This window comes from Manis pentadactyla, chromosome 3, assembly GCF_030020395.1.
Source record: "Manis pentadactyla isolate mManPen7 chromosome 3, mManPen7.hap1, whole genome shotgun sequence".
Classification (NCBI taxonomy): domain Eukaryota; kingdom Metazoa; phylum Chordata; class Mammalia; order Pholidota; family Manidae; genus Manis; species Manis pentadactyla.
Genome location: NC_080021.1, coordinates 107,853,365 through 107,879,109, shown reverse-complemented (window position 1 = coordinate 107,879,109; position 25,745 = coordinate 107,853,365). Strand labels below are relative to the sequence as shown.

Genomic DNA, 25,745 nt, shown 5'->3' with positions numbered 1-25,745 from the left:
AAGGTAATGAGGTTGATCATTTAAAGTCATTATTTTCTGAAGTTTAAAATTCAACTATCAGAGATAACATGAAGACAGTCCACTGAATTATTTCTGCTGTCAGAAAATGTAAAATTCAATAATCTTTTATTGTCTTCCAGTATACTTGAAAGAGGCTTTGAGTATTTAAAGATAATTGGTTTTGCCTAAAACATCACAACTGCGGCTGCTGTCATGTGCCAGCACTAGACGTATGATCTAGGGATAAATCTCAAGATCAAAATCCCTTTAGGAAAATTGTATTTTGTACTTCTATGCAGTCAAATTTGACAATCTTTCCTTTTATGGTTTTTGACATCCAATATTAACTAAAATTCTCCCATACTTTTTTCTAGTACTGTATGATTTCATTCTTTCATTTGTAAAGATTTTAAACCTTTGATGCAACTGAAATTTACTTTGGCATATGGAATTACTAAGATTCTTAGAGTGAAAAAGAGAAGTACATGCACAACATACCCACATGCTGGTGTATTTATTGAATATCTCTAGAAAGATACATAAGAAATTAATGATGCCTCTGGGAGGAGAAACATAAAGACAGAAATCAGAAGATTACATCCTAATCTTTGCCTTTTTTTGGTAATTTGTGTGTGTTTAAATAAACATTTACTTTATTTAAAAAGTAATAACATGAGGAAAGAAAATCCTATACATGCCAAGGCATCATTCCAGGATTAAAAAAGGTTGAAATAGCAGAGTTATAGTTGGGAAATCCAAAGCAGGCTGAAGCTCCTTGGATGGGTGTCAATCTGAAATGAATGACAAGAACACTGATAGTTTTCTGGACACCACAGTTTACAGGAAGTGGAATATCGAACACTCTTCACTCCAGATGGCTGGGAAGGAAATGACGAAATTATGGGACACACAATTTCAGTTTAGGAAAGGGGATATAAGGAATAAAAATGCTCTGTGAAAATATCTAAGATCTAATCTAAATGTATCATAGAGTACAAGTCACAAAAGAGTAAAGCAAAAAGGGAAGATGAGCAGACTAGGGGAATTTAGGAGAAATCCAGGAATCTGTTTCTTCCTCCTTTCCATATTCAGTCCATCACTAACACCTTCCCATTTAACTTCCCAAGTATCTCTTAAGTCACCCACTCTTAACTGTCTTCCAAGGGACATTCATCTCTCTTGGTGACTAATGAAACAGCTTCCTAATTGACTGCTCTCCCACTCTGGGCCTCCTGAAAAGTGTACCCCACACTGTAAACAGAGTGATGTTCCCGAAATGCAAACTGGATCACCACCCTATCTGAAAGTCTTAAAGGCTTCCTATCAGTGTTACAGTAAAGACCAAATTTCCTAACATGAAGCAGAGTCGAGTCAACGTCTATGTGCTTCTCATCCATCCAGTCTCGTCTCCATCACGCTCCTTCTCCACTGCCCGCCACAAACCCGCACGCCTCCTTGCAGCCCCTCCAACCACAGAAACTTGATGATGCAGGGCCACCTTCCCCCAAATGCTCTTTGAACATGTGGCAGATTTCAGCTTAATCTCCACTTTGGCAAGAGCCCTTCATTGATCAAATCCCTCTGTTACAGCCTCTTGTCAGAGTAGGCAGCTCTTCCGCACAGAACTTCAGTAACACTCAGTGCTGCACTTGTCTGCATAGCTATGTGCATAATGATTCTTTCCACCTCTAGTCTGAGGGTCCACGGGGGAGAGAAACTGGCAGTACTTAGGTGCTCACTATACATTTGCTGGATGAACAACAAAGAAGAATGAATGACCAAACAAGTAAACTGAACAAAGCGGAGGAGCACACACACTGGTGAAAGCTTTCTAAGCTTTTAGGAGATGGGCGACTGGAGGATGAGTTGGCATTTGGCTGGTAGACAAGGATGACAGAGATGGGGCTGTGTTCTGACTGATGAGCATTGTGAAATGAGACTGAGAGTATCAGAGAAAGACAGTCAATCACCTCTGACCTACTTACTGTAGTGAAAATGACACACATTTCTGGGTTTCTTTACTTCGTTTTGGATAGTGACAGCAGATATTCAGTTTGTTTGAAGTGCGTATTTCTAATACTTCTAGCAAAGATTTCCCTATTTTGTTTATAAACAGAATTCTACTGTCACAACCCCAATTTAACACTGCCTTGATATAATTTGATCCTGTAACAAAGCAGTTTCCATTTGTAAACTTTGTGGACCTGGTTAAAACAAATGTTATGTAATGAAACTGAGGTAATTATCTAATTCAAAGGGGGAAAGAAACAGAGCATCTAAGCTGTATTCAATTCATAGGAAGCAAAAATAAATCCACAGTATTCGTATGCCTGAACACCACTCATATTTGTGCAGTATGTTTTAAATCAATTGGGGTAAACTGTTTGAATTTGTTTTAGTTTATGGGTTTTTGACTTTGTATGTAGCATTCATAGTGAGTTGAGTGCAAAATTGTTTTAAAACAGGATTAGAATATGGCCTCCCTTTCCTTAAAATATATATCCTCTAACTAGGGTAAAATTGTTTCTCAGTATTTATGTGTGTGTGTGTGTGCACGTATGTGCATGTGCGCACACACACGCGCACCTGTGAGGTTTTGTATATGCACAAGTTACATATGTACTGTATAATTCATGTGTCTTATTTTATGTATACATGTGCAAGAGTATTATGTATATGGATTTGCATATGTAAAAAAGATATAGATAAAAACAACTGAAGGGTAATGTTAAAGCAAACAGTAAAGTTAGTCATAATGGTAGCTACCATTTATTAATCAGCTCCTATATGTTGTGCTTTGTGCTAGACAGTTTATGAATATTATCTCTAATCCTCATAATAATTAAATAAAGCTAAAATGCAATTTCCAGGGTTATACTACTTAATTTAATATGCATCCCACTTCAAGTTTCTTATCTCTATTAAAATTTATCAAACATGTACAAAACAAAATAACATGTTAATAATAGCTTACAATAGAATTATCAAATGTTTCATTATACCTGGCCCTGTGGTAGACATCTGCTGTGCATTTTATCTATAATTATGATTTATCTCCCATAGATCTTCAGCTGGAAAGTACATGTTAAAAAACGAAGTAAGCTAACGCTAAGGGAATTAAACTTTATAACAAGCTTCTGATAAGCCCAAAAGTATCATAAGAGTTTCCATGTCATTGTTCCATTTATTCCTTTACACAGTAGTTAATAATCACCTCCTTTGTGCCAGGCACAATGCTCACCAGTGTGACTGGTGAAGAAGACAGTGTTTGCCCTCTTGGTGTTTCTCCTCCAGTGGAGGAGGAAGGCAGTGATGGAATGCACACACAGACAGGATGACAGTAAACTGACTGCAGGTGGAAGAGGAGGGTTGGTTCTCTGTAGGTATCTCTAAGGAAAAAGTAAAGCACCTGAAAGCAGAAAAGAAGAAAGCTACAAAGGTAGGCCAAGGAAGCCACAAGTTCAAGGCCCTATGATGGAAAAGGGCTTGAGTTATGGATGGTCGCCAAGAAGCCTATGCGGACAGATCCTAATGAGCGTGCTTCTGAGTTACGGGAAGGGAGTCACAGAGGCTACCAGGCAGGCTCGGTACCACTGTAAGGGCTTTGGCTTTACTCTGAGACGGATAGCCATTGAAGTTTTTGCCTAGAATCATGGGATAATTAGTAACATAAAAAACAAACTAAAAAAAAATGGGGGGCTGGAACATGGGAAGTGGATGACAGAGAATAACATGAATGCAAAAAAGGAAGCCAATGAAGAGGTTATTGCAGTAAGCCAGGTAGGCGAGGAAGTAGGCTCAGACAAGTGGTATGAAGCCTATTAACTAGTGACTGGAGCACAGTGAGGACTCAACAAATGTGAGCTAGAGTCATCACCATTAGAGCAGTAGCAGGGTTCATGGCAGAAAGTAGCTGAAAGTGGGAAATATTTTTAAGATAGAGCCCATAGAAATTCCTGATCGACTGATGTTAGATAATCCAAATGGGAGAGGTCAAAAATTGCTTTTAGATTTTTGGCACAAGAAACCGGCTAAATTATGTAAACATTTACTTAAGTGGAAGGTGGGGAGAAGTTTCAGGCAGAATAAAATTCTATTCCACAATTATTTGAAAAAAAAGGGGAATTTAGTATCAGATAATAATATAAATACATTATTTTTATAGGATGTTAGCATGTATTATCTTATATTATCCTCACCTGAGTTCCCAGAAAAATGCAAAGACGGGGCTAATTGGGCTTGAGGGACTGTAAATGGCTTCAAAGTCCATAAATCAGCCATGACATATTATTACCGCAGCATATCATGCATTCACAAATATTGACTACACTGCTGTATTTGACTATTCTCTCCAGAGAAAGATAATGCTGAGTTTTCCTTGAAAATTAGTGCCGAGCAACCATATATATGATGCATTTATAAAAAGAAAGGGGGACAGTCATAAATTACTTAGAATAGGTTGAGAATGGACTGAAGGCTGAAGGAATTGATGAAGGTAATCAAAGGTGAACATAAATTGTTTCTCCTAAAACAGCTTTTTTGAAAAATATAAGAAAAAAACTGAAATAACAGAAAAATAAAGAATAAATGTAAAAATAAGAACTATATTGTTTCTAATTGCTGCATAATCAAGAGGTAAAATGATTTTGATGAATATATGCCAGTGCCAGACAGTTTTAGCACCGTGAAGATGAATTCTACTTTTGGAGAGAGAAGGCCAGTTTCTGGAAGCAAAACAGTTAATAAACATAGCACCTAGAATCACTACATTGAGGTCAATTCACAGAACTTCACTGACTCAATTTGATCTTAGCTCCTTTAACTTTCTGTATAAAAATGTTTCTATTACTAAAGTAGTTATTAGAATTGGCCTCACTTAAAAGGAAGTTTTGAAATAGAAATGAATGATTATAAGATGTTCTGGAAAAAACGGATCACCATTTAAATAACTATCAAAACAAATTTAAATGAATATATGCATTGGTTAAGAAAATGAAAATACTCATTAATAGTCACCACTTTTATTATCATGGCTGAAATTAATTGAATGCCAGCCAATGCCAGCCATTTTATACACATTATCTCTAATTCTCACAACACTGAAAAATAAATACCATCTTGATTTTACACCAATATTAATTAACTTGCGCAAATTCACGTTGTTGGCATATGGCAGAGCTGGGATTTAGACCCAAACAGATCTAACATTAAAGTTTGTGTTCTTTTCCATCACAGCTCATTGCATAAAAGCCTAGGACAAACATAAAAATGAAGAAATAATAGGAGGCAAAAGACTACATCTCTCTCTTAATAGAGTTTATAAATAACAACTATATTTATCAGAACAGTAAAGGTTTACAAATAATACAACTCAATATATGGTGATAACTGAGTAACATAAGTTAATGCTATGAAAAGATCAGGGACACCAAAATGTGTAGGAGAGGTCACCAGTGGTGTCCCCACAGAGGACATGGGAGCTAAACTGCCTTAAAAAGGAGAGCAGAATTCATAGAAGAAATACAGAGAAGAGAAATGCATGTCCAGCAATTAAAAAGTAGTATGAATAGGGAGAGGCATGATTCTCAGCATGCTTGTGGATAAGAACAAAATCAATCTTGAGATACAAACTAATATTTTTACAGCCCTTGATAATATACAAAGCACTTTCCTATGTGCACACATGTGTAGAAATTTACACATCTGTACATGCATGTACACATACTCATGTGTATAATTGTACTCTGCATCATACTTTAAAAGAAACTATGTAGGGAACAAACTTGTCAATATTGGTGCCAGAACTCAAAACCTATGTCCTCTTACTCCAAAATTCATGTACAGAATTAGTGGCGATACAGTTGTACAGGATACTCAGTTGTCTCCTTCATGGTCAAACATTTCCTCACTCCCCGTGTTCAGTGGGATTTAACCTCAACTCCAGAACACATCATTCAAAGACATGCACAAGCCAGTCCCAGCCTGTCTTTCTGGCATCATTATTTCAAGTTCTCACATTATGATCTACTTTTACTCACATCAGATATCTGTTCATTCCTCTATAAACACACATCCCCCTTTATATACCTGAATCCTTGATGGTGTTCCTCCTAGTTTAAGGTATATCTTTAACAAAGGGCTACTATTCCATCAGTTCCAACTAACTGAATTTTACTGGGTCAAAGGCAAAAAAGACAAAGAAACTGGGTGTGGTAGTCTGAATAATCAATCATTAAAAATGTTCCCACCCGAATCTCTGAAACCTGTGAATGTTATGTTTTTCACAATATTAAACTTCAAAGAATTACATTTTTAATAATTATTCATCATATGGATGCCTCTCCTATTAAACCATAAGCTTCTTATGAAAGAGCGAGATGCCACATGGCATCCATCTGCATTGCTGGAGCCTAGAACACCATCCCATCCACAGCATGTTGAACTGGACCAAGTGGAAGACCCATCTGAGAAGTCTGAACTTTATCTTTTAACATGGGAAAGCTATTCAGTTATTCTCAGCAGAGGAGTGATGTGGTCAGAGTGTTGTTCTAGGAAGTTTAATATTTTAGCTGAGAAATTAATTGAAACTGGGAGTGACTAGAGACAGTGAGGGTACTTGGCTCTCAATTAGCTAGTTTCATTTGATTTATGACATGTTGGGACACTGACCCAGAGAGGTGAAGTGACTTGCTTAAGGCTATATTTTTAACTCTGAGGAGACAAAGGGCTAAAACTCATTAAAAAAAAATTCAAGTCCAATATTCTTTGCACTATATATAACATTGCTACCTGTGGTTCAGAGCTTTTATTGATGAACTTAATGCAGAACCCTAAAAAGAACTATCGCCTGCTGGTTAGTATTCACTTTTCAAAGTATAATGAGAAATTAACTAGGGATAGCCTCCTCTGGTCCAGCCTAATTTCCAAGGTAGCACTGCTTTAAAATACTGAAGCTAGACACAAAATCCTATGAACTATTGCTGCAAGTCTCTGCCTATAGTAGCTTCTGGTTCCATTAGGTCTCATAAGACTTAATAATATTAAGAACAATGAAGAACCAAGTGTATCTATAATTACTGGAGGTAGTAGCTATAGAGAGAGATCATTCAGCCTAATAAGATTCTTTGAATCAAGAAGCCACACTTCTCAGGGACCAATACCAGGTGTCTTAGTGCATCTGATGTGACAAAGAGACCATGGGGATCTGCATCAGGACATACTGAGAACTCAGCACACATTATCTATGCCCAAACTTTAGTCAATGGGTCATCTAAATACTCTAATTACAATAAGGTGAACTGTCATGTGGCCTTATGGCTTTTACTGCAACCAAACCAGGATGCAAATAAAGTAGGTTATATGTTTCAGATACAAAATAAAAATATATTCTTAAGAAAATTTTAAGATACAATTTAAATTCAGTTGTATACTGGGAGATGATTTTCATAGAACCATTAAAACATATATGGTATATAAGATCTGATTCCTGCCTTATATAAGATTAAGATCTTTCTAGTAAAATAAGCCATTCCTACAAGAAACATAAAAAAACAAAGACTTTGTTTTGCTGATTACTGGTCTAAGGCAAGAGTAAAGGTCTTTCAGAGCCACTACTGGATCTGGCTGGCTGCTACCAACCCAGTGGAGACCACCAACTTTCAGTGTGGCTATGCCATCAATAAACTATGTCTAAGCATGCTCCAGGAATTCCTGGAAGCAAGGCCCCAGGGTAACCAAAGGCTTTCCATTATTGTTCAATAGGGAATTAAAAGACTCTGAAGACATGTCACTGACCTTTTTAATAAGGAAATCATAACTTCAGAACCAGAATGGCTTCCCTCTGGAATATACCATCTCCGTCTAATATGAGAAGACTGTTGAACCTTTCCAATTCTGCGGTTAGCACCTGTGTGGTTCCCAATCCAAGGAGGGATATGTGGGCACAGTGTTACCTGGAAATCTCATGAAAGGTAACCAGTCTCCAAGAATCCCCAGCAGCAGGCCATCTCTGTTTCTTAAATGAACATACTGGGAAGCAGTGAGTCCAGTACCTGAAGAGGACCTCTGGGCAGAAGCTGACTCCCTTTGTCAGAGGCTCCACTCAGCGTCATTACCCGTAATAGGCACCTGCCATTCAGAGGGAGCCTTGGGGAATTTAGGCCTCAAGAGGCTGCTGCTGCAGCAGCCTGCTGTACCCCCTCTAACACCATGTGCTGCTCAAGACACCTGCTAAAAATGGTACATTTTCTGGTCAACTTCAGAATCCCTAGATGAGGCAAACTATTGCCCCTAATACTCAATCTGATTAGGTGCTAGACTTCCTTTTTGGTAGTGCGGGGGTTACAGGGCAAGGAAATTTTCCTTCTTGTCTCAGGGATCAATCTTTGAGTCTCAGTCTATAATGCTCCTCAAAGTTAGACTTAGGTATCAAGAATTGTAAAGGATCTGAGATTTTACCTTAACTGTAAGCTAATAAGTTAGCCTGTCATAATTTTATGGATGTTATTAGAAAACACAGAAGGACAGTGTATTATTCACAGTAATAGAAGTAGCCACAATATCATCACTTTGTATGTGTGCTAGTTCCCTAAACCTCAGTTTCCATAGGGTGATATGAACAAGAATATATGATACCTGCATATTGGTTGCATTACAGGAGAGGGACTCTGAGCATAAGGAACCCAAATGTTTTATAATGGGCAGTAAGCACGCCTGCCCTTTGCTCCAAAGAAACTATCTCTACATACCAAGTCTGTTAGGGAACCTGAACTTTGCTTTGGAGGGAGACAATGCTTGCAACATTCAAAGCTGTTTATTACACAAACACCCAAGAAAAGATAGTTCAAACCAAAGAGCAGTCAGTGCCTTGCTTTGCAAAATGTGCAGAAATGCAAGAGATTCATGGATAACTGTCTTCCAACATTGGGTTGTTGGTCATACCCTCTCACCAGGATTAATGAGGCATTCCTGAGGTCTTATGAGAGTTAGTGTCACTGCTAAAGCCATTATTATCCATTCTTTTTGAGCATTATATCATCACTGTAGTAGAGCCAATTAACCTGTAAGAGACAGGGATATATTTTCTATGTCTCAGTTCCATGCCAAATAGGAGGATTCAAACACTCCTGCCTAGCAAAGTAATTGTATTGTGGAGGCCCAACCAGATGATGGCAAATTTATCTAGATCTGGTGCCACAGGGATCATGACAAAGGCAATACCAATGGCCATGATAGTGTAACAGGTACTGTAAATTGTGCATTTGATTCAATTACATTCACAATGTCTGAAATAGGGCTACAGGGACTACACTAAATTCATCTGGTGATAGTCAACAGTACATTTTTTTTTTTGAGAGGGCATCTCTCATATTTATTGATCATATGGTTGTTAACAACAATAAAATTCTGTATAGGGGACTCAATGCACAATCATTAATCAACCCCAAGCCTAATTCTCAACAGTCTCCAATCTTCTGAAGCATAATGAACAAGTTTTTACATGGTGAACAAGTTATTACATAGTGAATAAGTTCTTACATGGTGAACAGTGCAAGGGCAGTCATCACAGAAACTTTTGGTTTTGATCACGCATCATGAACTATAAACAATCAGGTCAATTATGATTATTCGTTTGATTTTTATACTTGATTTATATGTGAATCCCACATTTCTCCCTTATTATTATTATTATTATTATTATTTTAATAAAATGCTGAAGTGGTAGGTAGATGCAAGATAAAGGTAGAAAACATAGTTTAGTGCTGTAAGAGGGCAAATATAGATGATCAGGTGTGTGTCTATAGACTAAGTATTAATCCAAGCTAGACAAGGGCAACAAAACATCCACGGATGCAGAAGATTTCTCTCAAAACAGGGGGGGTGAGGTTCTAAGCCTCACCTCTGTTGATCCCCAATTTCTCACCTGATGGCCCCCCTGTGACTGTGCCTGTCTTAGATTGTTCCTCCTTTGAGGAATCTTACCCGTCTCGTCAACAGTACATTTTTAACTTTAAGTCAGTCACAAGAAAAATATAAAAGGGGTAATGTATCATGAAAATATAACATAAATATATGTAACCCCAAAATCAAAGTACCTAAATATATAATGTAAACATTGGCAGATCTGAAGGGAGAAATAGAGCAATATAATAAAAGTAAGAAACTTCAATATCCCACTTAGAATAATGGACAGAAGATCCTGAGAGAAAATCAATAAGGAAAGAGCAAACTTGAGTAACTATAGAGCAAATGGACCTATAGCCATATATGGAAACTTCCACCCAACAGCATCGGAGAACACACATGCTTCTTATGTACACCCTGAACACTCTCCTCGACAGATCCATGTTAGGTCACAAATCAAGTCTTAAAACATTTAAAAACAAATCATACCCACTGTCTTTTCTTACCACAATGGAATGAAACTAGAAATTAATAACAAGAAAACTAGAGAATTCTCAAAAAAATAGAATTTAATACATTGTTGAACACCCAAGGGGGCAAGGAAGAAATCAAAAAGGAAATTAAAAAACATCTCAAGACAAATGAAAATGAAAACTTAACATACCATAACTTGGGATGCAGCACAAGTGTACCATGAGAGAAGTTTACCATAAGAAATGGCTATATTAAAAAAGCCAAAAAAATTTCAAATGACCTATCTTTACACTTCAAGGAACCAGAAAAAGAACAAACAAACCCAGACTAAGCAGTAGGTATTAGAGCAGCAGTACAGGAAATAGAGATGAGAAAGCATCAAAGAAAATAATGTTTGTTTTTAAAGATAAATGAAGTTGACAAATTCTTAGCTAGACTTGACAAAAAAGATAAGACTTAAAGAAAATCAGAAATAAGAGACATTACAACAAATGCCACAGAAATACAAAGGGTCATAAGAAACTATGAAACCTTATATACCAACAAATTAGATAATCTAAAAGAAATAGGTAAATTCTCAGAAATGTGCAACCACCAAGACTAACTCATGACGAGACAGAACATCCCGACCAATTACTGTAAGGAGATTGAATCAGTAATAAATAAACTTCCCAATAAACAAAAACCCAATACCAGATGTCTTCACTGGGGACTTCTACCAAATATTTACCATTCAATTATGATCAGTCCTTAAACTCTTCCAAAGAAACTGAATAGGAGGAACACCTCCCAACTCTTTTTATGAGGCCAGAATTACCCTGATATCTAAACAAAGACACTACAAGAACAGAAGCTATAGGCCAAGGATCCTGATGAATATATATGCAAAAATCCTCAACAAAATACCACCAAATCAACTCCAGCGGTAAATGAAAAGGATGACACACCCTCACCAGGTGGAGTTTAACCCTGCAATGCAATGGTGGTTCAAATCGTATAAATAAATCAATACAGTATCCCATATTAACATGGAAGATAAAAATCAAGTGATCATCTCATTAGATGAAGAAAAAGCATTTGACAAAATTCAACATCAGTTCATGATAAAAGACCCTTAAGAAATTATGTACAGAAGTAACATACTTCAATAATTAAGGGCATTTATGACAAGCACACACTCAATGGTAAAATTATGAACACTTCCTCTCAAATCAGGAACAAGGCAAAGATTCCTGCTTTCACCACTTCTACTCAACATGGTACACCTCTGTTTTCAAATGACAAGATCTTATATGCAGAAAACCCTAAAGACCCCATGAAAAAACTATTAGATTTAATAAAGGAATGCAGTAAAGTTGCAGGATACAAAATCAATGAACAAAAATTAGCTGTGTTTCTACACTCTAACAACAAACTACCTGAAAAGAAAATTAAGAAACAATCTCATTTACAATAGCATCAAAAAGAATTAGATACTCAGGAATAAATGTAACCAAGGAAGTGAGACTTATACACTGAACATTACAAAATATTTTTATAAATTCATGGAGGAAATAAAAAATAAATAAACAAATGGAAAGATATTCCCTTGCTCACAGATTGGAAGAAATTAATATTGTTAAAATGAGCAACCTACAGAGTCCATGCAATACCTATTAACATCTCAATGTCATTTTTTAAAGGAAAATCCTAAAATTCAAATGTAACCACAATAGACTCTGAACAGCCAAAACAATATTGAGAAAGAGAAACAAGGCTGGTGGCACCACACTTTGTGGTTTCAAAATATATCACGAGGTTACAGTGACAAGATAGTATTGGCATAAAGACAAATACATAAGCCAATGCAACTCAATAGAGGGCCCAGAAATAAACCCAAGCATATATGTTCAATCAATCTTCTACAGGGTGCCAAGAATACACAATGGGGAAAGGACAGACTCCTCATCAAGGATTCTTGGAAGAGCATATATCCAAAACAGAACAATGAAACTGGGTCCTTACCTTACACTATAAACAGAAATCAACTCAAATGGGTTAAAGATTAAACATAAGGCCTGAATTTATAAAACACTTAGGAGAAAACAGGGGTGAAAAACTTCTTGACATTGGTCTAGACAATGGCCTTCTGGATATGACATGGAAAGCTCAAGCAATAGTAGCAAAAATATATAAGTCGGACTACATCAAACTAAAACTCTGCACAGCAGAAGAAATAATCAACAGAGTGAAAATGCAGCCAACAGAACTGGAGAAAGCATTTGCAAGCCACATATCTGATAGGAGGTTAATATCCAAAATACACAAGAAATTCTTACGTATCAACTGTAATAAAACAAACAACCTGATTAAGACTTAAATAGGCATTTCTCTGAAGATGATATACACAGGTATTGAAAACATGTTTGACCATCACTAACCATCAGGGAGATACAAATCGAAACCAAAATGGGATCACCTCACACCTGTTAGGAGAGCAATTATGAGAAGAAAAAGAAAAGATGTTGGTGAGGAAAAAAGTTCCATTTTTCATACCAGATATTGGTTAATATGTGGCTTAATTAAGAAGACCTGTCAATTTTATGAGTCTTCGAAGAACCAACTTTTTGGCTTTGTTGAGTTGCTCTATAGTTCATTTGATTTCTAGCTCATTAGTTTCAGCTTCTATTATTTCCCTGGATTCCAAAAGAGGGAACTAATCAGGTATTAATTACATGTCATGGGTGTTTTGTTTTTTTTTCTCCTGTACTTTGGGAACTTTGTATTGTGTCTTTAAGATGTCAGCACGTGAGTCAGTTCTTGTTTTCGAACCAATAACAGAATGTTTATATTTACATCTTTAAATTCAATGCCCTTGGCATTATTTTATGCCCATTTTCTTCACTTGCCATTTTCAGATTATGCTGTGTTTTTATATTCATGCATTTTTCTGACAATGGTATTCTTCATAATAAATTGTGACAATAGTCCCGTGTTTATTGAACTGATTAAGAGGAGCCAGGCAGTAGGAGTAACTTTATGCTATCAAACTCATCCTGTCATCCCTGCAACAAACATTGATTTAGGCCTGTTGTCCACAACAGTATTAAGCATGGTGGTTAAAAATACAGGACATCCTATTATAAAACTGTATTTCTCTAATATCCTGAGGATTACAACAAGAATTACTTTTGTCTACAGTGTCTTATTTACATTCAGCCTAAATATGATATCTCTGATAGTTTTTTAACCTGCCATGAGATTGAAGCCTAAGACTACACCTGATGGGTCATGCTATACAGCCTTTCATGGGTGCAAAATACCTCCTAGATGGCCTCACTGAAAGACTCAGCTCATTGTAAAATGTAAAAGGAAATAGCTATCAAATCTGGCTGCCTCTTGAGTCTCAGGTAATTAAACCCCCATGTGTATGTTTTGTATGGAGTGTTGGCTGCTTTTGGCTTATTTTTGTGGCTCTCATTTCAGGCCTCCAGTCAGTTTTTTCTGTCCTTTCAGCTTGGCATGCTTTCATTAGGCAAAGAGCCCACACAAAAACATTGTTTGTAAGGATGTGTGTGCCTCTGTCATCTGTAAAAGGTCAATGTTTACCAAATTGTTCAATCTTTACTTTTTAATTTGTGTAACTTCCTATTACTTCCGTGTGCCTTACACACAAAGCAAGTCTGTCAGCAAGAAGCCACACACACCTGAAGACAGTGAAATTAACAGAGGGTTTTTGTACAGTACCTTAGAATGGAATTGTGCCTGTGTCTTCTCTCTCATAATCTGCTTAACACTCAGTTTTGGTGGTTCATGGCTATCAAGGAATTGGTTTCTGTGTCTTCTTACAATCAAATTAAAAATGAAGCTTCTGACATACCAGTCATGCATCAAAACCACCAGTGTATCTCCTTAAAAATACAGAGAGCCAGCCTCTGCCTGAGGCCTTTCAACTTAGTAAGGGACCAGAGGGGCAGGGGTGGCATGGCAGAAAGTCTATACTTTTAGAAGGCTTTGCAGGTGATTTTGGTAAATCAACATGGTCAAGAACTATTATCTTAAAGTCCCATATGCCTTTCTATGATTAGTCTTCTTTTTTCCTAATCTTCCCGCTTTCCATCACTATGAAGTTCTTTCTCTGTAATAAAGAGGATACTAGATCAAGCTACAACCTATACCTGCACATATTAGCTGTTGTATTTCTTATTCCTTCATAGTTGCAATTGATGAATTTACCCGTGGTAGTCACTCTAGAAGCATTAAAACCTGGAACATTAAAGTTGTACTGTATTGTATTGTATCCACTGCTGGAAACGTTGAAAGTATGCCAGTGGAAAACACTACCAGATCCCGAACTAAGTTAAGGCATTTTTCTATTGAACTGGTTACTGGCTATGACTGTGAGTGTTACACCTCACCATCATTTCCTTTTCCCTTTGGTTAGTATGAAGCTATAGGCTATACGACGTGAATTTCTCTTTGTGAGTCTTACTCTAAAATGTACTGTTTCCTTACTGTGGGAAGGGCTGCTCTTTATCCCCTGTATCTGTCCTCTGTTTCTGTTTTATAATTGTTATGGATACATAGCCACCCAGAAGAGTCCATTTACCAGAAACCTTTAGTGTGAACACATGACTAGGTTTTTGCCCATATCACGTAACCACAAGTGTCCTGTGGCAGCCTCCAAAAATGTTCCCTAAAGGACAGCTGGCACATGTCTGTTAGCCATTTTCTTTACCTCTGCATCCAAATTTTTCTTTACTGCCCCATCCATCCCACTACCACCATCTTGAAACATGAAGATTGAAGACTGTGAAAACTGTCTTTGAATTGGAAGAACCTCGAGTCCATAAACCCTTGGTGGAAAATCATATATACATAGATGCATATATATGTACACATTTGTGCATGTGCACTTAAATACATATTCCTTATATGCTTCCTCAAATCACTTATGACATAAAATGTGATACTAAATAAAAACATGTAACTACCTTGAAAAATTTGCGCACAGCTTCAGAAAATATACCAACTAGGTTCGTGATAGCTTGCAGAAAACAGCCTATAGCATTTGTGCTACTGGACTTTGTACCAACCATCAAATCCTTAATGTGAACATTTATCACAAAGAATATAGAAATTTTTAGTTTATTTGTAATAGGCTACAATACTAATGTAAGTTGAAAGCTGAGCTGTAAACTCTGGGAAGATTTTACAATATAATTCCTAGTATCTTAAAATGTTCTATATGTTACAAGAAAATGAATTTTTACACCATTACTTTATTGTACCATGCATACAGTCTAATAACTAAGTCATGTAAAAAAATAGTAGTGTGTTTATATGTGCAGTCTAAGTCACTGAAAACATTTAAAAAGTAGCTAACACATGCACATATTTAAATTAACTTTCTTTGGAAAGGCAATAAAGATCTCAAAATTTAAGTGTTTTCACAAATAGCTTCTCAAACGATTTCCTAGTACAAACAATAATTTATGCTAAGTGAGCAGTAGAGAACTGCATTTCATTCACTTAAATTGCTTCTGCACTACCCAACACGAGGAAGAAATGAGCTAGTCACAAACAGTTTGGGATGAATGTGTCTTCTTGTATATTCAGTGCAAATCTGATAGAAAATTCCAGTTTTTCAATTTCTGTGCTGACCTGTATTGTCACTTTGGTGTCGAGGCACAGTCACAAAACAGTGTAAAACTGCCAGTGCTTAGATAACTGACCTTTATAATATTTTTAGGGAAACAATAATGTCCAGCCTAGAGATCCATGGTCCCAAGAGAGGTAGTATGGAATGAGACAAGGGCTACTTGAAGTAGCAACCAACTTTTAAAATTCAATACATGTATTTCCTGCAGGTGTCTAAATAAGATATTTATAATGCTATGTTTTAGTTTTTCAATTTTAGGTATAGTCTATTGCTTTTGCTATGGGAATGCAGGCATAAGCCTTATCCTACTACATCCTCTAACACATATATGTCTCTCCCTTTATATTGCCAAGAGTTGTTCTGATTTTTTATTAAATTCTTACTCAATATTCATATTATTACAGCAATATAAATATTGCCCTTGACTTAACCACATATATGTTTATTATATTGAAGTTTCTTACAATTATTTTTCCTATATTTATTTCTATTTTTCTTCCAAATGGTTATATAATTGAGATATAAAACTATTCCAAGTAAAATCCAATCTAAGATATAACTGTCCACTTGTACATTTTCTTAAAGGTATCGCTTCTGTACTTTATGTGGCTGATTGCCTGGTGGGCTTCCTCCATACCCTTAGCTGTGAGAATTCCCTTTGCTTTTCTCATTAATTTATTTAAGTAACAATTACTAAACTCCAACTATGTGCCAGGCAGCAAAAAAAGTAAGTTCTAAAATTGTGTCACCTGGTGACTGACATTTCTCCGAGAGGAAATACAAATATATAAATTTATAGATAAATATAAATAAATGTGATATATATATATATACTATGAAAAATGAGGTAATTACTAGAAAATTTACAAGAAAAGAAAGTTATAGAACAATACTTTTCACTAATATATTTGAAAAAATTCTCCACAAAAATTTATCAGCTAAAATCTAGCAATATGTAAACAGGATAGTACATTTTAATTAAAAAGGGTTAATTCCAAGAATTCAAAGCTTGTTGAAGATTTGAAAATCAGTTAATGTAATACCCACTGTTAGATATTAAAGAGGAAGGTCGCATGATTTTATTCACAAATTCAAAAAAGCATTTGACAAAATTTAATATCCAATCATGATTAAATCTCTTAGAAGATTAGGAATAGAAGGAAACTTCTTCAAACTGATAAAGAACACTACTTTAAAGATGTACAGCTAATGTCATACTCAATGGAGAAAACAGAATGCTTGCACCCAATATCAGAATCAAGGCAAAATATATCTTCACCCCACTTATTTTTTATGTTGTCCTGGATATGCTAACCAGCAAGAAAACTAAATAAATGTTTCACATGTAGAAAGGAGGAGTAACACTCTCTTTCATCATGTTCCATGATATATATATATTTTTTTGAGAGGGCATCTCTCATATTTATTGATCAAATGGTTGTTAACAACAATAAAATTCTGTATAGGGAACTCAATGCACAATCATTAATCAACCCCAAGCCTAATTCTCAACAGTCTCCAATCTTCTGAAGCATAACGAACAAGTTCTTACATGGTGAACAAGTTCTTACATAGTGAATAAGTTCTTACATGGTGAACAGTGGCAGTCATATCACAGAAACTTCCGGTTTTGATCACGCATCATGATGTTCCATGATATTTTTAAGTCCCAAATAATTTATGAAAAGGCAACTATTAGAATACATGAATTTTGTAAAGCCATAGGATAATTATCATACAAAGATCAATTATAGTTTTATACACTAGCAATGAACTTATATAAAACAAAAAAATGCCACTAACAATAGCATTAAATATTTAAAAGTTGGGAGAATTCTATTTTTAAAAAAGTGGGCAAGAACTATAAACTACAAAGCAGTAGTGAGAGAGATTAAATATATTTAAAAAATTGGAGGGATATGCCCTGCTCATGGATAAAGTCAATATTACTTACATTCCAATCTTTCCTGTGTGGACAGATATAATACTATCATAATCAATATCCCAGGATAACCTAATATTTATATAAAAATATATATGACATAGAGTACATAGTAATAGACAAACAGATCAATGGAAGAGAACAAAGCACCAGTTTTAGATCTACATTTATATGATTGATTAATTTTTGATGAAAGCTTCCAGGCAATGAATAGGGTAGACATAAGTCATTTCAACAAATGGTTTTGGAACATCATACATGCTATTAAGTCATGATGAGGCAGAGTCCTAAATATAAAAGGTAAAATAATATAAAGTCTGAGAAAACACAGAATAGTTTGTGACCTCGAGTAAGTAAAGGTTCCTTAGAGAGGCATAGAAAGCAGCAACCATTATAGAAAAAAATGATAAATGGACGGTTCTCACTATCAGAATACACTATTAAGGAAATTAGACATTTGCTGAAAAAAATACATTTGCAATACATATATATATGCTGATACTTATATTCATTGTATGGAACAGGTATCTGTAACTCAGTATTAAACATACAAGTGGATAAACAGTGGGAAAAAATGCCTAAACCGATACTCTACAGAGGAATAGGAATATATGCAGAAAGCCAATAAGCACAAGTAAAAATTACAAGGGATAAATAAGCCAAAGCACAATGAGATACCATATCATACCCACTAGAATCACTCAGATTAAGAAGCACAAACCAAATATTGGTGAGCAGGAGCAGCAACCAGCAATCTCATACACTGCTGATGGGATTACACAATCATTTTTGAAAACTGGCTGCTTCATATAAAGTTGGACATGTCCTATGACCAAGCAATTGTAGCCCCAAGTATTTACAAGGAGAAAACACATTTCCATGCAGATATGTACACAAATTTTCACAGAAGTTTAAATTCACAATATCCAATAATTTGAAACAACTTGTGTTCATCCACAGAATGAAGCACATGGTGGTACATTCATACAATAGAATACTATTCATCAATAAAAATAAACAAATCAGTGATACACTTAACAACACAGATAAATTTCAAAAACCTTATCCTGAGCAAAAGAAGCCAGGCATACTATTGATGGGAATCCCATGACAGACAAATCTAATGTATGGTGGAAAGTTCAGAACATGAGTTGCCTCTGATAGAAGGGATGGGAGGTAGTATTACTGAGAAGAACAAAGAAAATTTCTGGGGTGATGTAAATGTTCTATATTTTGATGCAATCTAGGTTACACTGGTTTACACACTTGTCAAGATTCATGGCATTATATCCTGACAATCTGTGCCTCTCACTATATTTAAATGATAATTCATTACAAAAAAGGAAAAAGAAAAGATCTGATGAGTAGATCCAACATAAGTCTTGCTAGAGATCCAGAGGAGAGAAAAGGTCGAATGGGGAAAAAGCAATATTCACAGACATAATAGCTTAGAACGTTTTAGATATAATTCATGTAGCACATCAATCCTCAAATTCAAAAAGTTCACTGAACTGCAAGCAGGATAAAGAGAGGTTCTAATTTACATGATTTAGTGTAACACCAGAGAGAAAGACAAAATCTCAAATGCAAAGGGAAAAAAGGATTTTACTTATGAAGAAGTGGTAATTAGATTGACAGCTGATTTCTTGATTATAACAATAGAAGCCAAGAGACAGTGAGAAAATGTCTGTCAAAAATATCTAACAGAAAATAATTGCCAAACTAAATCTGTATATTCCATGAAACCACCTTTCAAACATTATGTTGAAATTAAAGTATTTAATCTAATTAGAGTTTACTTTTAAAAGACCTTCACCAAAGGAACTTCTTATAGATACACTTCCAGAAGCAAGAAACTCTGAGAAGGAAGACCAGAGGTTAAAAACAGAAACAAATAAGCAACAGAACTGGATCTAAAAATGTTAAGATCCAGCTTATTAAAGTGCTTTATTAAAATCCTTTTAGATAAAAATGTATCTTAACACAAAAATTTTTATGAACAATATAGGGATTTTTAAGTGATATTCTGCTTAGGTCATTGCATCTTGGTTATCTATCCATATGTCTATTAAAACAGAAAATGTGTATTGAAAAGACCAAATATCAATAAAAATAATAGCACTCAGATATCTTAGTTCCCAATATTCTTTACACAAAATGAAAGAAATGGCTCATGTGGAAAAAATTCTAAATTAAATAAAGGACATTTTCTTGGAACAATGGTATAGTTAAAAATTAAAGTATTTTAAACTGCGCATCTCTCCTCTACTACACAAGTAGGGTGAAGCCAATTGGCATTTCAAGTGAAGCTCAAATTTTCCAACATAATAAATTCACTGGGAATGAAATATATTTGATTTCACAACATCATACTTTTCTTCCAAGAGAAATGTAATCTATGTTGCTTTACTTACACTCAACCATTCAAAATAGTTTATCACATGACCTCTCTTGGTTTTTATTAAACTGGACTTAACTGTGGGGGCTCAAACAGTAAAAACAGTTTAATTTGAGCTTGATAACCATATTAATGCCAACAATGTTATAATTTCTCACTGTGCTTATAATATAAATAAGGATCAAGTTTATAAGAAACACAAACACATACATCATTTAACAGTTTACAAACATAGTGTTTTGTTTTTTAGAATTACTAAGACCCAAATTGTAAATGCAAAAGAACATATTTAAGATACAAAAGCACATATTTGAGAATTATGTAATAAATCACTACAACCAATCATTTAACAGAAAATGAGATGATCATTATAAGCTGGTATAACAGATCTAAAATTTAAATCATTTCAGTAGTTATTCAGTAAATATAGTGTAAGATGCTACCTATGCAAGGCTCACAGAACGTGGTTTCAGGTAATTCCATCCTTGACTTTCATCACTAAGATTCTAATGCTTTATCCAAAAACAAATGATTTCCAATCCTTTCTTACTCTCCCACACAAAACGGGTTTCCCTTCTTTCTCCCATGCTCATTTTTTTTCCTCTGTACCCCTTCCCAATCCTTTCCATCATGCCATCTGATTCTATTTATAAACAAACTCCTCTTGACTCTCAAGGCTGCTTATACTCCAAACTACCTTCTACATTATAGCCAGAGTGATCCTTTCTAAATGGAAACCACATAATGTCACTTCTTAAAACCCTACAGTGACTCCCCATTTTCACTCAGAGCAAAAGCCAAAATCCTTGTAATAACCTACAAAACCTGCTTCCCCATTAAGCAGCTGATCTCCTTTCCTACTACCTTCCTCCACATCTAATTCTTCTCTGGCTGCACTGGCCTCTTTTTATACAGGTCAGGTATGCCCTGCCTTGTATACAGTCACCCTGCCATGTATGGCTGGAATGCTCTTGGAAATCTGGCTAATTCTCAAGACTCCTTAAATCTTTGCTTTCATAACTTTATTATGTTAATCTTTCATTGACTGTGTTTATCTGCATTGTTTACATGATCTGATTAAATTTAGAAATAGTGAGGATCTGTTAAGTTACTAGTAGTCCACAGTATAATTTAAATATCCCCTGTAGTTACCTGGAAGTAAGTATCCATTAAAGGCAAAGACATGGAAGCCCAAGTAGTGGTTTGCATAGGGTAGTGAAAAAGACATGAGAAATGCAGGCATTTATAGGAGTGAGTGGAGGCACTGGAGTTTATAGAAATAATTGGTAGAACTTTCAAATCTTGGCTCTAGGCCTGGTCAGAGATACAGGGTGTTGTTACAATGACCTAAGGGAATCTCATTTTGCTTGTATGCACAAGACTGGTATAGGCAAAAATCAGACACAGAGATTAACTTGGCAGATTGCAAAATTATAACAGAGGGAAACACCAACTACATGCCAAGTATTATTTAAAACATACTATATATTATTATCTCAATTGTTCTTTAAATCACTCATTAGTAAATTCCAACAGTCCCATTTTTACAGACAGAAAAGATAAGAATTAGGGAGATAATGTAGATCAGGTGACCTTATATAGGTAACTAATAGTGCAAATATCCAAGTTCATGTCTTAAACCTCAAACACATGCACTTTGCACGAAGCATTGTGTACAGAGTTCACTAAATTATAGAGCCAAGTACAATCAGCCAGATTTCCCTAACTGAGGACCCTGACAAGAGCTGCTCTGCCAGCATTCTCATTAGTAGGCAGCAGCCTTTTAAACTATTGCCAAGTATTTCAGGGAAATGAGTGACCTTAAGGAGTAGCTAATCCATTTGTTTCCTTTGCTTTATATCTTTTTTTTTTAAGAAGTTGATTACAATGTGATATCTCAATAGTTGTTGTATAACTCAAATTTGGAAATAACTGTGGGGATTTAAAACACACACAATTGATCCCCACCCTCGTCATTCTTAGAGTTTTTATTAAATATCTGCCAATTATAGGGAGAATATGTGAGTTGCTACATTTTCTTAAGGACATTTGGAAGAGGAATTTTGGTTGTCTTTTTCTTATTAAAATTCATTAAACAATTATTTTTATCCATCATCACTTAGCAATTAACAAAACTGCATCTAAATAAGCTCTTAAATATAACTTTCAGAGACTTAATAATAGTTTAATATTACTTCTGCTAATAAAGCCCTGGATTTTGACTAATTAGAATTACTGATTCCAGATTCAGTTCAATTGCATCTTCCTAAATATATATGGTTTGCCTCATCTTGTCTTTTCTATTTTAAGTTATCCTTGATGGAGTTGTTAGTCTGTGCACATGAATATAGGTGAAAAGTCTGTGTAAAGTCATTACCAAAAGTATAATGGATGTAGCCACAGCTTATGGAACATAATGCCTTTTACCTTTCTTCAGTTCATGAAAGTTTCAAGTGTTTTTGTAGTGATGAGAAATTAAGAGTGATTAAACACTTCAAAGATACACACATACACACACATTACTCATGACACATCAAAAAGATTTAATTAGCGAGGTAGTCAATAAATTATAAGATTGAATGATTATAATGTAATGCAAAATAACGATGTGCTTGCAATCTCTGCAAGAAAGATAACTCAGTCAAAACAAATGATGGAAAATCTCAATAAAATACAAATAATGGAGGCTTACTCTCAAATGTCTATACCACTGAAGGAATACTGAGAAAGATGCCCCAAACAGAGGATAACATAAAACAAGATGAGTTATTGAATAAATGCCTACCACGTACCTAGGCAAATTACATTGGCAATTGTCTCTTTTTATTCTTAGGAGCCTAAGAACCTAAGAAATAGGTGAAATTCCCTCTGTGGTATAGATGAGGAAATGGGTCTCAGAGAAGTTGTGGAACACACAGTAACAGGGGACTCTGCAACTAGTATCTAGTCCACTGAAACATGGTACCTGGGCTTTCACATTTGACAGTGGGGTACACTATTGTGCTTCTACTCAAATAAAAATACAACTGTAATTCTTGGGAACTCACAAATATCACTCTCTCTAATGGAAACCCCATCATCAGGGACAGATCCAAAAGACCCTTGCGTGTTCACTTCAGCCCCTGTGCTGTTCACTAGGTTATAGGGTCGCCTTAGCCCTGGGTGACCACTGAGCAACTGAAATGTGGCCAGGCCAAATGGAGAAGTGCTGTGAGCATAAAAAATATACATGGGATTTTGAAAGATTTAATAGGAAAACAAGAGGTAAAATATTTCAGTAATATTTAAATTGCCTTGGTGTTGAAATGATAATATTTTTGATGTACTGAGTTAATGAAAATATATTATTAAAATTAATTTCACTTCTTTAAGTACTACCAGAAAATGTAAAATTATATGTGTGGCTTACATGTGTGGCTCTCATTACACTTCTTTTTGCTGCCCATGTTATCAGGGAACTCTGGCACCAACTTTCATGAGCTTCAAAAAAGGCAGTTTGGTTTTTTAATGTGTTTAGATGCCATCCCACCACTCAGTTCTCGAAATATATATATATATATATATATATATACACCCTTCCTTGAAAAGGTCAGAGACTCCAGCAGAACCCTCAGAACTCAAGTTGTTCAGAGTCATTTCACATTTCAAGTCCAAACAAAATTTAGCTTTCCACTTTTACCAAGAGAAAGCCATATGCTTTTAATTTCTGGAGGCACAGTTAAAGGGTTCTCAAATAGTTTATGAGAGTGTTAACTCCATACGCATTTATTTTTCATCTGCTTCATTTGAATGGAGCATCACAGATGAAATAGGTATGAAAACAGTAAATTATTTCACCTCAATTTCCAGAGTGCTCCTAATAATATAAATAAAGACATTTGGTTTTGTATTTTTTTCCATGCCTACCAGTTACCATATTTTATGTGAATGAATCCTGTGTCTCCTTTGTGGCTCTTTTTTGTATTAACTTTTTCTCTTATTTGTTTGTTTTCTAAGGCCAATTCAATGTATACTGAGTTTCAAGGCATACTGAGTTGAGGAAAAACCTAAAACAAACAAATATTCAAGGGGGCCCCAGTTTAGCTCTCATCCCTTGATAATATTATCTCAGATGCTCAGCTACAGGAGGCGCCTGCCTGCCTGCCCGAGGCCGCCTTTGCTGGCTCACACCCTCAGGCCTGCCCCCACCGCTCTCGCCACCAGGTCGGCTGTCTGGTCCACTGTACTCACACTGCCCTCCCTATCCTACAAACTGAAGGGATCTTTCCTTCCTGCGAGCTCCAGTGTGGTTCCAAACTCCTGCACATCCTGTCAAGAAGCCTCAAATTAGATGCCCTCAACTGGACATTTTCTCCATCTTCCCTGCACCTTCATAAACTTGTATGTATCTCTCATGGCATTTGGTTATATCCTACCTAATTTTAGAGGTATTTGCGGTGTTTTTCCTATTCCCCCTTACGATGTTGCAAGGTTCTTCAGGGCAAAGAAAAGGTCTTCTATTTTCCATTCATCAAAAATGTTAATGCAATGCCTCAAATATCCTAAGCATATACAGAGAACTGTAGCATTATTAATATGCACCCTTAATTTGGTAATTAATATATATTTTGTACCACTTTGTAGACACTTTTTAATTTTCCTTTTGGAAATTAAAAAATAGTAACTCTTCAAGATTTCACAGATTTAAGAATTTAATATTCCCGACAAGACTGGTGTGTTCCATTACATCCCACTTTGTAATTATTCATTAAAGATCGAAGTGGTTCAACATAAAGCTTTCACACCCTCATTACTTGAATGCTATGAATTGTTTTTTATTATGATCAGAATACTACTATTCAAAACACCAGACCTGTACAAGAGCTAGTGCAGCTGCCATCCCAACAGCCCACAGAGAGTGAAAAGCAAGCCTTCTCTCAAGGAGGTAGTTGGGCCTGAGGCATCTGAAAGCCTGCTTTACATTCACAGAACTCTCAGTATCCCTTAGCGCGGTCTTGAAACAACTGTTTTCCTCTATACTCTTCCATATGGTGCTAAAAACACGGGCAAGGAGCCTGTTTAACTCATTGTCAACTGGGAAACATTTAACTAGAAACTTCCTCTTAACCAAATTAAATACTCCCTTTAAATGAAAGGAGAACTAAAGGCAGAAAGGTAATGTCCCTCATTCCACCCACCACATTAAAGGCCAGCATAAACAAATTCCGGCTTCCTAAAGCACTTGTTTTCACTAGTTATAAAAGAGATAATTTAGATGCCAGGGGAATAGTATACTTTTGTTTTCTACACTAAACTCATGGTTCAAATATTAATATATACCATGTTATAAATTCACAAAATTTGCTTTTTTGTCATTTTAATAATATATAATACATTTATTTTCATCT

At 35.6% G+C, this 25,745-nt stretch overlaps 1 protein-coding gene across 1 annotated transcript in view; it reads right to left on the bottom strand.

The window, feature by feature from the left end:
- MALRD1 (MAM and LDL receptor class A domain containing 1) overlaps positions 1-25,745 on the bottom strand; it is a 694,454-nt gene that overhangs the window by 359,792 nt on the left and 308,917 nt on the right. The gene's annotated exons all lie outside the window — the stretch shown is intronic.